Raw genomic sequence first — 6,617 nt, forward strand, 5'->3', positions numbered from 1 at the left:
TTTGTCACAACTCCGCACAACTAACCAGTAAGTGCACTGGGTCGTCCAAGTAATAAACCTTACGTGAGTAAGGGTCGATCCCACGGAGACTGTCGGCTTGAACTAAGTTATGGTCATCTTGTAAATCTCAGTCAGGCAGATTCAAATGGTTATGGAGAATTGATAATTAAAATACAAATAAAACATAAAATAAAGATAGAGATACTTATGTAATTCATTGGTGAGAATTTCAGATTAGCGTATGAAGATGTTTTGTTCCTCCTAAACTTCTGCTTTCCTATTGCCTTCATCCAATCATTCATACTCCTTTCCATGGCAAGCTTTATGTTGGGCATCACCGTTGTCAATGGCTACTTCCCGTCCTCTCAGTGAAAATATTCCAAATGCGCTGTCACCGCACGGCAAATCATCTGTCGGTTCTCAATCATGTTGGAATAGGATCTATTGATCCTTTTGTGTCTGTCGCATGCCCAACACTCGCGAGTTTGAAGCTCGTCACAGTCATCGCTTCCCAGATCCTACTCGGAATACCACAGACAAGGTTTAGACTTTTTGGATCTCAGGAATGGCCACCAATAATTCTAGCCTATACCACAAAGGTTCTAATCTTAGATTAGAAACCCAAGAGATATACATTCAAGCTTGGTTGCATGTAGAACGGAAGTGGTTGTCAGGCACGCGTTCATAGGGGAGAATGATGATGAGTGTCACGGATCATCACATTCATCAAGTTGAAGAACGAGTGTATATCTTAGAGAAGAAGTAGACGTGAATTGAATAGAAAAACAGTAGTACTTTGCATTAATTCATGAAGAACAGCAGAGCTCCACACCTTAATCTATGGTGTGTAGAAACTCTACCGATGAAAATACATAAGAACAAAAGGTCTAGGCATGGCCGAATAGCCAGCCTCCTAAAGATGAAAAGTATGATCAAGTGTGTAAAAAGTGTATCTCAGTCTGAAAATACAATAGCAAAACGTCCTATTTATAGAAAACTAGTATCCAAGGGTTTACATAAATGAGTAAATGATGCAGAATCCACTTTTCGGGCCCACTTGGTGTGTGCTTGGGCTGAGCATTGAAGCTTTCACGTGTAGAGACTTTTCTTGGAGTTAAACGCCAGCTTTTGTGCAAGTTTGGGCGTTTAACTCCAGCTTTTATGCCAGTTTTGGCGTTTTAACGCCAGAATTTCTATGCTGACTTGGAACACCGGTTTGGGCCATCAAATCTCGAGCAAAGTATAGACTATTATATATTGCTGAAAATCCCAGGATGTCTACTTTCCAACGCAATTAAGAGCGCCCCAATTGGGCTTCTTTAGCTCCAGAAAATCCACTTCGAGTGCAGGGAGGTCAGAATCCAACAGCATCTGCAGTCCTTTTTCAGCCTCTGAATCAGATTTTTGCTCAGGTCCCTCAATTTCAGTCAGAAAATACCTGAAATCACAAAAAAATACACAAACTCATAGTAAAGTCCAGAAATGTAATTTTTATTTAAAAACTAATAAAAATATAATGAAAACTAACTAAAATATACTAAAAACATACTAAAAACAATACCAAAAAGCGTATAAATTATCCGCTAATCACAACACCAAACTTAAATTGTTGCTTGTCCCCAAGCAACTAAAAATTAAATAAGATAAAAAGAATAGAATATGCAATGAATTCCAAAAACATCTATGAAGATCAGTCTTAATTAGATGAGCGTGGCTTATTAGCTTCTTGCTTCTGAACAGTTTTGGCATCTCACTTTATCCCTTGAATTTCAGAATGATTGGCATCTATAGGAACTCAAAATTCAGATAGTGTTATTGATTCTCCTAGTTCAGTATGTTGATTCTTGAATACAGTTACTTTATGAGTCTTGGTCGTGACCCTAAGCATTTTGTTTTCCAGTATTACTACCGGATACATAAATGCCACAGACACATAACTGGGTGAATCTTTTCAGATTGTGACTCAGCTTTGCTAGAGTCCCCAATTAGAAGTGTCCAGAGCTCTTAAGCACACTTTTTTTGCTTTGGACCATGACTTTAACTGCTCAGTCTCAAGTTTTCACTTGACACCTTCACGCCACAAGCACATGGTTAGGGATAGCTTGGTTTAGCCGCTTAGGCCAGGAGTTTATTCCTGTGGGTCCTCCTATCCACTGATGCTCAAAGCCTTGGATCCTTTTTATTTTACCCTTGCCTTTTGGTTTAAAGGGCTATTGGCTTTTCTGCTTGCTTTTTCTTTTTTTTTTCTTTTTTTTCTCTTTTTTTTTGCCATTTTTTTCTGCAAGCTATTCACTGCTTTTTCTTGCTTCAAGAATCATTTTTATGATTTTTCAGATTATCAATAACATTTTTCCTTTTCCATCATTCTTTCAAGAGCCAACAATTTTAACATTCTTAAACAACAAATTCAAAAATATGAACTGTTCAAGCATTCATTCAGAAAAATAAAAGTATTGCCACCACATCAAAAAAATTAATCTGTTTTAAAATTCGAAATTCATGTACTTCTTTTTCTTTTTCAATTAAAAACATTTTTCATTTAAGAAAGGTGATGGATTTATATTCATGGCTTAAGGCATAGACACTTAGACACTAGTGATCATGTAATAAGACACAAACATAAATAAACATAAAGCATAAAAACTCGAAAAACAGAAAATAAAGAACAAGGAAATTAAAGAACGGGTCCACCTTAGTGATGGCGGCTTGTTCTTCCTCTTGAAGATCTTATGGAGTGCTTGAGCTCCTCAAAATCTCTTCCTTGCCTTTGTTGCTCCTCTCTCATAACTCTTTGGTCTTCTCTAATTTCATGGAGGAGGATGGAATGCTCTTGGTTCTTCACCCTTAGTTGTCCCATATTGGAGCTTAATTCTCCTAGGGAGGTGTTGATTTGCTCCCGATAATTTTGTGGAGGAAAATGCATCCCTTGAGGCATCTCAGGGATTTCATGATGAGGAATTTCCTCATGCTCTTGTCCATGAGTAGGATTTCTTGTTTGCTCCATCCTTTTCTTAGTGATGGGCTTGTCCTCATCAATGAGGATGTCTTCCTCTATGTCAATTCCAGCTGAATTGCAAAGGTGACAAATAAGATGAGGGAAGGCTAACCTTGACAAAGTAGAGGACTTGTCCGCCACCTTGTAGAGTTCTAGGGATATAACCTCATGAACTTCTACTTCCTCTCCAATCATGATGCTATGGATCATAATTACCCGGTCTATAGTAACTTCAGACCGGTTGCTAGTGGGAACGATTGAGCGTTGGATGAACTCCAACCATCCCCTAGCCACGGGCTTGAGGTCATGCCTTCTTAGTTGAACCGGCTCTCCTCTTGAATCTCTCTTCCATTGAGCGCCCTCTTCACAAATGTCTATGAGGACTTGGTCCAACCTTTGATCAAAGTTTACCCTTCTAGTGTAGGGGTGTGCATCTCCTTGCATCATTGGCAAGTTGAATGCCAACCTTACATTTTCCGGACTGAAATCTAAGTATTTCTCCCGAACCATTGTAAGCCTATTTTTAGGGTCCGAGTTCACACTTTGATCATGGTTCTTAGTGATCCATGCATTGGCATAGAACTCTTGAACCATTAAGATTCCGACTTGTTAAATGGGATTGGTGAGAATTTCCCAACCTCTTCTTCGAATCTCATGTCGGATATCCGGATATTCACCCTTTTTGAGCTTGAAAGGGACCTCGGGGATCACTTTCTTCTTGGCCACAACTTTATAGAAGTGGTCTTGATGCACCTTTGAGATGAATCTCTCCATCTCCCATGACTCGGAGGTGGAAGCTTTTGCCTTCCCTTTCCTCTTTCTAGAGGTTTCTCCGGCCTTAGGTGCAATAAATGGTTATGGAAAAATAAAAAGCTTTAGCTTTTATCACACCAAACTGAGAAGGTTTGCTCGTCCTCGAGCAAAAGAAGAAAGAAAAGAGTAGAAGAAGAAAATGGAGGAGATGGAGGGGGTTAGTGTTTCGGCCAAGGGAGAGAGGTAGTGTTTAAGATGTGTGAAAATGAAGGGGTAAAGAGTGGTTTATATAGGAGCGGGGAGAGGGTAAGGTTCGGCCATGTATGGGTGGGATTGGGAGGGCAAGTGGTTTGAATTTAAATGGTGAGGTAGGTGGGGTTTATGATGGATGGATGTGGATTGGTGAAGGGTTTATGGAGAAGAGAGTAGGATTTGATAGGTGAGGGGTTTTTGGGGAAGAGGTATTGAGTTGATTAGTGAAGGGTATTTGGGGAAGAGTATTATGAAAAGGTGTGAAGAAGAGAGAGAGTGAGTTGAGGTTGGTGGAGATCCTGTGGGGTCCACAGATCCTGAGGTGTCAAGGATTTCTCATCCCTGCACCAATTAGGCATGCAAAACGCCCTCTGCTGCCAATCCTGGAGTTAAACACCAGGTTGTTGCCCATTTCTGGCGTTTAACGCCAGCTTCTTGCCCTTTTCTGGCGTTAAACGCCATTCTGGTGCCCTTACTGGCGTTAAACGCCAGTCTGGTGCCCTTACTGGCGTTTAAACGCCAGTAGGCTTTTCCTCCAAGGTGTGCTATTTTTCATTCTGTTTTTCAGTTTATTTTTGCTTTTTCAATTGTTTTTGTGACTTCACATGATCATCAACCTACAGAAAATATAAAATAACAATGGAAAATAGAATTTTAACATAGATAAGTAAAATTGGGTTGCCTCCCAACAAGCGCTTCTTTAATGTCAGTAGCTTGACAGTGGGCTCTCATGGATCCTCACAGATACACAGAGCATGATGATGGCCTCTCAACACCAAACTTAGAGTTTGGTTGTGGCCTCCCAACACCAAACTTAGAGTTTGGTTGTGGCCTCCCAACACCAAACTTAGAGTTTGAATGTGGGGATTTTGTTTGACTTTGCAGTGAGAGAAGTTTTTCATGCTTCCTCTCCATGGTTACAGAGGTAAATCTTTGAGCTTTAAACACAAGGGATTCCTCATTCACTTGAAGGACCAATTCTTCTTTGTCAACATCAATCACAGCTTTTGCTGTGGTTAGGAAGGGTCTGCCAAGGATGATGGATTCATCCATACACTTCCCAGTGTCTAGGATTATGAAATCAGCAGGGATGTAGTGGCCTTCAACCTTTACCAAGACATCCTCTACAAGTCCATAAGCCTGTTTTCTTGAATTGTCTGCCATCTCTAGTGAGATTCTTGCAGCTTTTACCTCAAGGATTCCTAGCTTCTCCATTACAGAGAGAGGCATGAGGTTTATGCTTGACCCTAGGTCACACAGAGCTTTCTCAAAGGTCATGATGCCTTTGGTACAAGGTATTGAGAACTTTCCAGGATCTTGTCTCTTCAGAGGTAATTTCTGCCTAGTCAAGTTATCCAGTTCTTTGGTGAGCAAGGGGGTTCATCCTGCCAAGTCTCATTACCAAATAACTTGGCATTTAGCTTCATGATTGCTCCAAGGTACTTAGCAACTTGTTCTTCAGTAACATCTTCATCCTCTTCAGAGGAAGAATACTCATCAGAGCTCATGAATGGCAAAAGTAAATTCAATGGAATCTCTATGGTCTCAGTGTGAGCCTCAGATTCCCATGGTTCCTCATTAGGGAACTCCTTGGAGGCCAGTAGACGTCCATTGAGGTCTTCCTCAGTGGAGATCACTGCCTCTTCCTCCTCTCCAGGTTCGGCCATGTGGGGTATGTTGATGGCCTTGCACTCTCCTTTTGGATTCCCTTCTGTATTGCTTGGGAGAGTACTAGGAGGGAGTTCAGTAATTTTCTTGCTCATCTGACCCACTTGTGCCTCCAAATTTCTAATGGAGGACCTTGTTTCAGTCATGAAACTTTGAGTGGTCTTAATTAAATCAGAGACTACAGTTGCTAATTCAGAGTGGTTCTGCTTAGAATTCTCTGTTTGTTGCTGAGAAGATGATGGAAAAGGTTTGCCATTGCTAAACCTATTTCTTCCACTATTATTGTTGTTGAAGCCTTGTTGAGGCCTCTGTTGATCCTTCCATGAGAGGTTTGGATGATTTCTCCATGAAGGATTATAGGTGTTTCCATAGGGTTCTCCTATGTGATTCACCTCTTCCATTGCTGGATTCTCAGGATCATAAGCTTCTTCTTCAGATGAAGCTTCTTTGGTACTGCCTGTTGCTGCTTGCATGCCAGACAGACTTTGAGAAATCATATTGACTTGCTGAGTTAATATTTTGTTCTGAGTCAATATGGCATTTAGAGTATCAATCTCAAGAACTCATTTCTTCTGATTCGTCCTATTATTCACAGGATTCCTTTCAGAAGTGTACATGAATTGGTTATTTGCAACCATTTCAATGAGTTCCTGAGCTTCTGCAGGCGTCTTCTTCAGATGAAGAGATCCTCCAGTAGAGCTGTCTAATGACATATTGGACAGTTCAGACAGACCATCATAGAAGATACCGATGATGCTCCATTCTGAAAGCATGTCAGAAGGACACCTTCTGATCAATTATTTGTATCTTTCCCAAGCTTCATAGAGGGATTCACCTTCCTTCTGTCTGAAGGTTTGGACTTCCACTCTAAGCTTGCTCAATTTTTGAGGTGGAAAGAACTTTGCCAAGAAGGCATTGACTAGCTTTTTCCAAGAGTTTAGGCTTTCTT

This window comes from Arachis ipaensis, chromosome B03 (assembly GCF_000816755.2).
Source record: "Arachis ipaensis cultivar K30076 chromosome B03, Araip1.1, whole genome shotgun sequence".
Lineage (NCBI taxonomy): Eukaryota > Viridiplantae > Streptophyta > Magnoliopsida > Fabales > Fabaceae > Arachis > Arachis ipaensis.